This window comes from Elephantulus edwardii, unplaced genomic scaffold, assembly GCF_000299155.1.
Source record: "Elephantulus edwardii isolate Elephantulus edwardi_28Jun2011 unplaced genomic scaffold, EleEdw1.0 scaffold00073, whole genome shotgun sequence".
Classification (NCBI taxonomy): domain Eukaryota; kingdom Metazoa; phylum Chordata; class Mammalia; order Macroscelidea; family Macroscelididae; genus Elephantulus; species Elephantulus edwardii.
Window position 1 is genome coordinate 11,350,317 of NW_006399823.1, and position 9,078 is coordinate 11,359,394.

At 38.1% G+C, this 9,078-nt stretch overlaps 1 pseudogene; it reads left to right on the forward strand.

The window, feature by feature from the left end:
- Nucleotides 1–6,781: 6,781 nt before the first annotated feature.
- Nucleotides 6,782–8,990, forward strand: LOC102857003 (annotated as a pseudogene).
- The last annotated feature ends 88 nt before the right edge of the window (nucleotides 8,991–9,078 follow it).

Sequence of the window (9,078 nt, forward strand, 5' to 3'; positions counted from 1 at the left end):
GGATGGTGAAAGATTGAGATTGTTCACAGCTTTAGTTTGCTTGGCTCCACAGTCAACACTCTCAGCACCAGTAGCCAGGAAATTAAAAGACGTATTGCCATGGGAAAGTCTGCTGTCAGGGGCCTCTCCAAAGTACTGAGGAGCAATGGTGTGTCTCTGGAGACTAAGGTGCATCTGATACAGGCCAAGGTCTTTGCTATCACTTGTTATTGGACAATGACTAAGGAAGATAGAAAGAGAATTGATGCCTTTGAGCTGTGGTGCTGGAGAAGAATACTGACAGTACCATTGACTGCTTGGAAAACAAACAGATTCATCCTGAGGAGGGTCAAACCGGATGGCTCCTTGGAGGCAAGGATTATGAGGCTCCATCTAACATAGTTTGGACATGTTGTAAGGAGAGACTGGTCCTTGGAAAAGAACATCATGCTTGGTAGGGCGGAGGGCCAGTGCAGGAGGGGAAGGCCCTCAATGAGGTGGATTGATTCAGTGACTGGGGCACTTGGGATGGGTGTATTGGAGATGGTGCGATTGGCACAAGACAGAGCGGAGTTTAGGGCTGTTGTACATAGGGTCGCTATGAGTCGCAAGTGACTCAACGACATGTAACAACAACAACAACATGACACCAGTATTTAAAACACTAGCAAAATAACCCACAGTCAGAAGAACCTACAGATTCTCGAGTTTATGCCTTCAATACTTTAAAAACCAGCAGGGTAATCCAAGAGATATCTGGTGGCCTAGTGGCAAGAAGCTGTGCTACAATCCCAAAGCACATTGTTCAAATCTCCTAGCTATTCCATGGGTGAAGAATGGGCAAACTCCTCCCAGGCTATTAACTGCCTCTGAAAACCCGCCTGAAGGTAAGCTATAGGAAGATTCTGACTCAGCAGTACATAGCAACCTAACCTATAGTCAACAGACTAAGGCAGACTATGAAGAAGAAACTGCCTATCTACTTCTGAAAAAGTGTCAATGATAATTTCACATTGGAATATGATCTGATTTAGTGATTTAGTGATGGAAGAGGAACCAACCAGGTTGGAAAACATTCAAATTATGACTAAGATACAAAAAGAATAATAATTCATCACATTCACGTGGGAATCCTAGGACGAATGCAGGGATGCTTCAGCATAAGAAAAATAATTAACGTAATTTATCCCATAAACAAAGCAAAGAACAAGAACCACACGATCATGTCAATTGATGCAGAAAAAGACTTTGACAAAATCCAACACTCCTTCCTGATTAAAACAATCAGCAAAATAGGAATAAAGAGGGAAATCTCAACACAGTAAAAAGTATTCACAAAACCACGATCCAACATCATTCTCAATGGACAAACACTAAACATTTCCCTCTACAATAAGGATCAGGTCTGGATGCCCGTTATTACCACTTCTATTCCGTATTGTACTAGAAGTTTTGGCCAGCACAAAAATTCAAAAGAAAGAACTAATAAGAATCCAAATTGGCAAAAAGGTGGGGAAATTGTCACTAAACGCAGATGACATGATAATGTACATAGAAAATCTCAAAGATTAAAAAAAAATTTGTTAGATCTTGTGTTGTTATGTGCCATCAAATTGTCTGAGACCCGTAACAAACCTATGTACAGCAGCTCCGAACCCTTTCCTATCCTAAGCCAGTCTCACTAATTCTGATGCATCAATCCCCATTGCCCAAGTTACTATATCAATCCATCTCATTGGGGGTCTTCCTCTACTGATCTGTCCCTCCATCCTTCTGAGCATGATGTCTTTTTCCAAAGACCAGTCTCTCCTATTTACAGCAACAAAGAAAATATGGAAAAGGAAACTAAGAAAGTAATTCCATCTACAATAGTCAAGCACAAAATGAAATCCTGTGGAATAAACCTAACTAGAGACACCAAAGGCTCTTTTAACACGTTGCTGCAAATGACAGCAAATGTGTTTCTAAGCATGGCCGTCAATTTTTAAAGTGTGCGGCAATGTGATAAGGAAAACTGTATGAGACCTAACTAAATGGAAAATTATTCCCCGTTCATATATAAGAAGACTCAACATGGTGAAAATGACAATCTTACCAAAAGATATCTACAAATTCAATGTATTTACAATTTGGTAACTCACAGATATCAAATTCATCCTTCAAGGAGATAGAAATGGCAATTTTCAGTTTCATTTGGAAAGGATAGAGATCCAAAATAAGAAAAGATCTTCCAGAAATTAAAAAAAAAAAAAGTTGGAGGCTTCTCAATTCCTGATCTTAAACCCTACTACACAGTTGTAGTAATCAAAATATTATGGTATTGGTACAATGACAGACATATAGATTAATGGAATAGAATCAAGAATACAGAAATCAACCCTACGTCAACTGATATTTTAAAAAGTAACAAAACCTATTTAATCAGGAAACAACAGTCTCTCTAACAAATGGTTCCGACAAAACTGGACATCTGCCTGCAGAAAATAAACAGGATCGATATCTCACACTATAAACAAAAACCAATGCAAAATGGATCAGACACCTAGAAGTAAAGCACAAAATCATAAAAATCATAAGAGAAAAAAATGGGAGCAAAATTAGAAACTCAGGCCTATGGCATAAATAAGCTTGTAAACATGACCAAAAACACACACCAAGTAATAATTAACTTCAACAAATGGGACCTTCTTAAAATAAAATCCCTGAAAGCTTCAAAACTTTCTCTGGTAGAGTAATAAGAAAAGTCTACAGATCTGGAAAGAAGATCTGTCAAAAACATTTCAGTTAAGGGTCTCATAATCAAATATTACAGAATATTTCAGTGCCTCCACAAGACAAAGACTGTTAACCCAAAACCAAAATAGGTAAAAGACCTGAAAATACTCTTCACAAAGGAGGACACTGGGATGACCAAGAAAAATATGAGGCAATGTTCAAAATCACTATCAATCAGCGAGATACAAATCAAAATAATGAGATACCACATCACTTCAGCAGCAGAAGCAAAATTCAAAAAAACAGCAAACAATAAATATTGGAGAGAATGCAGAGAGATTGAAATTCTATACACTGCTAGTGGGATTGTAAATGGTATAGCTGCTATAGATGATGGTTTGGCATTTCATCAAAAAGCTGAACATAGAAATCTCATATGACATAGCTATTCCATTCCTAAGAATATGTCTCAAGGAAATCTAAACTGAGACTTGAATGGTGGACATTTGTACAGCTATCTATATTCATAGGAACATTATTCACAATAGCAAGAAAATGGAAGTAGCCCAAATGTTCATCATCAAATGAGTGGATTGAAAAATTGTGGTAGATGCACACAATGGAATACTATGAAGCACTAAGGAGCAATGATTTTTTTTAAAATTCTATGTAACTTGGGAGAGATTAAAAATAATTTTGTTGAGTGAAATACCTCAGTTTCATAAGGACAAATATTGCATAAGGTCACTACTCTGACAATAAGAAGATAGCTGAGTAAGGTATATACAAATGTTCAAAAGGGAAAGGAGAGAAAGAGAGCAGGAAAAAGATGGAGGGGACAGAAACTCACTGACATAGCTGAGGCTGGTGGGTGCAGGGAGGTGAAATAATGTGGAAGGTGTAATGGGAGCTTGAAAAGATGGGGTGATAAGAGGCATATAGCAATGATATTTGATTATATAAAGCATAATGTATATCAGTAAGTGTATAAAACCAAAGCACATGCACAAAACAAGATGCATATGAAAGATTATATACAAGCCAATTTAAAAAAATAACAACTGTAACAAAATTTATGTACAAAGATAGGTTCTCTCTTCCAAGAGAGAAGCTAATATTAATCTCAAATATTTGGGTATAGATATACATTTGGTCTTCTAGAGACATATAGTCAAATGTTCGAGATACTTAAGAAGAAATAGTTCTCTAAAAGAAATGTGACCAAGAAAGAACTGCTTCCTCAAAGCAGAGTAGCCTTAATGATATAAATGGGAAAAAGCTTAAGATAATTTCATTTGTTGATGTAACATGATTCAAAATTTGAACAATAATCAGAACATAGAATGCATTAAGTATGAATCTAGCAAATTGAAAGTATTAAAAAAAAAGTGGCATCTTGAAATTGGGAGCCTAAGCATTTGTGAACTAAAATATAATGGTCTTGCCATTTTGATTAATAATCATCATATGGTCTGCTATGCCAGGAATGGCAAAACAAAGAAGATTGTCATCATATCCATCATCCAAAAGGACCTTTCAAGATCTATCCTGAAGTGTAATCCAGTCTGTGACAGGATAATACCTATACTCTCACAAGGAAGATCAACTACTACTACAACTATTTAAATTTATGTACCTAACACTGATACTGAAGGGGTCAAAAAGCAACAACCCATGTTTACTAACTTCTGGAATAGAAAATTGACAAGATATTCAACCAAAATGCATTGATAAATACTGGCATTTGGAATGTGAAAGACAGAAAAAAAAAAGTGGAAGAATCAATAATTGGAAAATATAGCTCTGACAATAGAAATGACAGAAAATCACATGACAGGATATTTTAAGATCAACAGCTAACTCATTGAAAATATATGCTTCAATAACATAAATGCTAACTATACACGTAGGCCTCACCAATGCATCAAATAAAGATTATACAAATTTGCTGAAAATTAAGATTTTAATTGGCATGAGTTGTAGCTTAATATAGAGAAAACAAAAATCCTCACAATTGGACCAGTGAGCTACATCCTGATTGACAAAGAAAAGAATGAAATGGTCAAGGATTTCATTTTACTTGGATGTACAAACACCCACAGAAACAGCAGTCAAGAAATTAAACAGCATATTGCACTGGACAGAGCTATCACCAAAAAATCTGTTATAAAGTGCTAAAGACCAAGGATATCAATTGGAAACTGTGTTTGGTTTAAATCATGGTATTTTCAATCACCTTAAACACATTTAAAAGATAGACAATGAAAAAAGCTGAGGTATTGAGAAATGCTGAATATAGCAGGGACTCCAAAAGAGTAGACAAATGTGCTGCGAAAAAGTGCAGCCAGAACACTTGTATGAATCAAGGGTGGTAAGAGTTTGTCTTACAAGCTTAAAACGTGTTTACCCAGAAGGACCAATCCTTGAAAAAAGGTGATCATGAGAGTTGTCAAAAAAGAAGGTCCTCAGTGAGATGAATTGCCATAACGGTTACAGCAGTGGACTCCAGCACAACAGTAATTACATAAAGATGGTGCAGGAGCAGGCTGAGTCTCTCTTTACACACAAGTTGGCCACAGAATTAACTAAATGACAACAGGTCCTGTGGCCTTATACCAGCCTCAAAAGAGAGTCATTAGGCCTTCTCTCCTGTGGAGCCAGCTTTATGTGCTTCTACCTAGTTCATATTTAGAAAAAGAGCCAGGTGGATGGGACAAAACTATCAAATCTCATCTCAGGGGACCACACATTCAGTTACTATTTTTCACATCAGAAGGGTCTAGACATTGAGACTGAGGAGACTCATGTGAGTATAACCCATCAATCTTCTTTAAATACATAACTAAAAGCCAATTATGCACACACATACACATTTCAAACAACATTAGTGTTTTAACCTCAATATTATAAGCAAGTTTCAGCAGCTAGCTTTGTATATTGGGACTGTAGGCATCACTTATACAGGGAGTTTGATGACCAAAGAATCTCACTACAAAGCAAAAGGAGATTATCTAAGCTAAAGCTCACCAAGACACCTGGGAAATAGAACAATGAGGGGAATTCACGTCAACATGTCCATGACAAATAGCTAATACTTTCCTGAAAGCAGGTTTTGTTAAAAGTGGGAGAGAACAGGAGGGTCTTGAATATGAAACAGGGAAAAGGAAAGATATGAAACTCCAAATTCTAAGCCACATTCAGAGCTAGCTTAATTGGGTTTCTTCTTTTCTCATTGCAAAAAAAAGGATCTTGGCCCATAGCATTCTTGCCAAGATTTCTTATTTACCAGTGATACTGCTCCAAAATAAAACATATAGGCTTTTATGATGTTATTCAATTGTTCATCCACTTATTCATTGATATTAACTTACCAAATAATAATCATGGCATTTGATGACTTCTAGGAGTCCCTGAGTTGTGAAAATAATTATGCTTTGAATAATTTACTGAAAGATGATAATTCAAATGCACCTAGGAATAAAGGCTTAGCAATTTATCTCCAAGAAATGTCAGCCATAGAAAACTAGAGAGCCCCATTCTTTTCTACTACTCATGGGGTTACCAGAAGTTGGACTTGAATCCAGAGTGACTTGTTTGGGTGTGTGGGGGGAGTGCATGTGTGTGTAGATAAGTTTTATAAATACGGATAAGTGAATATCTTTCCCTATAAATTAAGGCTTTCCAAGCCTAATTATCTAATAAATCCTAATATAAGCATTATAGTGTCATAGTGGCAAGGAGCTATGCTGCCAAACCAAAGGCACACAGTTTGAATCCACCAACTGCTCCACCGAAAAAAAGACAGGCAACCTCCTGTGTGATTAACAATCTTGGAAAACCCAGAGGAGGGTCAGCTACAAGTCAGTTATGATTGGATAGCATATAGTAAAAACAATTAAAATACACAAACAATTGCTAGTTAACATTTTAGTAAACATCCTTCCAGAAACCTTGCTCATTGGTTTGCTTTCTTTTCCTCACTCTTTATATGTCATATGTTGCTTTATTCAACAGTTTTAAATACACTTCTGCTTAGAAGAAAAAGACTGTGTCATTGTAAATGTTAAAAATGTATACAGTAGACAAGATGGCGGCTGGCGGGGCTGCTGCTGCGGCGCCCGAGTGCCGGCTGCTGCCCTACGCGCTGCACAAATGGAGCTCCGTCTCATCCACCTACCTTCGCGAGAACATTTTAGTGGATAAGCCAAATGACCAGTCATCATGATGGTCTTCAGAAAGCAACTATCCTCCTCAGTACTTGATTTTGAAGCTTGAAAGACCTGCTATCGTCCAGAACATCACATTTAGAAAATACGAGAAAACACATGTCTGCAATTTGAAGAAATTTAAAGTCTTTGGTGGAATGAATGAAGAAAATATGACGGAGCTATTGTCTAGTGGCTTAAGGAATGATTATAACAAAGAAACATTTACCTTGAAGCATAAAATTGATGAGCAGATGTTCCCTTGTCAGTTCATTAAAATAGTTCCACTCTTGTCATGGGGACCCAGCTTTAACTTCAGCATCTGGTATGTTGAGCTTAGTGGTATTGATGATCCTGATGTAGTACAGCCCTGTCTCAAATGGTATAGCAAGTACCGTGAACAGGAGGCCATTCGCCTTTGCCTCAAACACTTTCGACAGCACAACTACACAGAGGCCTTTGAATCCCTGCAGAAGAAAACCAAGATTGCTCTGGAACATCCTATGTTAACAGATCTGCACGACAAACTGGTTTTGAAAGGAGATTTTGATGCTTGTGAGGAATTGATTGAAAAAGCTGTAAATGATGGCTTGTTCAATCAGTTTATCAGTCAACAGGAATATAAGCCACGATGGAGTCAAATCATTCCAAAAAGCACCGAAGGTGATGGAGAAGATAACCCACCGGGAATGTGAGGCAGCCATCAGATGGTTATTGAAGATCAAACAGAGACTGTTTATTTGTTTGGTGGCTGGGATGGAACCCAAGATCTTGCTGACTTCTGGGCATACAGTGTGAAGGAGAACCAGTGGACATGTATCTCCCAAGACACTGAAAAAGAGAATGGTCCTAGTGCCAGATCATGTCATAAGATGTGCATTGACATTCAGTGAAGGCAGATCTACATGTTGGGACGTTATTTGGATTCCTCTGTGAGGAACAGCAAATATCTGAAAAGTGACTTCTATCGTTATGACATTGACACAAACACATGGATGCTACTAAGTGAGGATACTGCTGCTGATGGAGGACCGAAGCTGGTGTTTGATCATCAGATGTGTATGGACTCAGAAAAGTATATGATCTATACCTTTGGGGGTAGATTTTTGACATTTAATGGCAGTGTGGATGACAGCAGAGCCAGTGAACCCCAGTTCAGTGGGTTGTTTGCTTTCAACTGTCACTGTCAAACCTGGAAACTTCTTCGAGAAGACTCCTGTAATGCTGGGCCAGAAGACATCCAGTCTCGAATAGGACACTGCATGCTGTTCCACTCGAAAAATCGTTGCTTGTATATATTTGGTGGCCAGCGGTCAAAGACTTACTTGAATGACTTCTTCAGTTACGATGTGGACTCTGATCATGTAGACATAATATCAGATGGCACTAAGAAAGACTCTGGGATGGTTCCAATGACAGGCTTCACACAAAAAAGCAACCATTGATCCAGAACTGAATAAGATACATGTCTTATCTGGACTCAGCAAAGACAAGGAAAAGAGGGAAGAAAATGTCAGAAACTCATTCTGGATTTATGATATTGTGAGGAATAGTTGGTCCTGCGTGTACAAGAATGACCAAGCTGCAAAGGAAAATCTGAGTAAAAGTCTTCAGGAGGAGGAGCCAAGTCCCAGATTTGCACACCAGCTTGTTTATGATGAGTTACACAAGGTTCATTATTTATTTGGTGGAAATCCGGGAAAATTCTGTTCTCCAAAGATGAGATTAGATGACTTCTGGTCACTGAAGTTGTGTAGACCATCAAAAGATTACCTACTGAGGCATTGCAAATACCTCATAAGAAAACACAGGTTTGAAGAAAAGGCTCAAATTGATCCTCTTAGTGCTCTGAAATACTTACAGAACGACCTTTATATAACTGTGGATCATTCAGATCCAGAAGAGACAAAAGAGTTTCAGCTCCTAGCTTCAGCTCTGTTCAAATCTGGTTCAGATTTTACAGCACTAGGCTTCTCCAATGTGGATCACACCTATGCTCAAAGAACTCAGCTCTTTGACACCTTAGTAAATTTCTTTCCTGACAGCATGACCCCTCCGAAAGGCAACCTGGTAGACCTCATCACACTGTAACTGAAGGGTCCCTGGACACAGAAATGGGGATCTGCTTTCAGTGTTTTGGATTTCGACTCTCTGGACTGACCACTCTGCTGCAGCGACT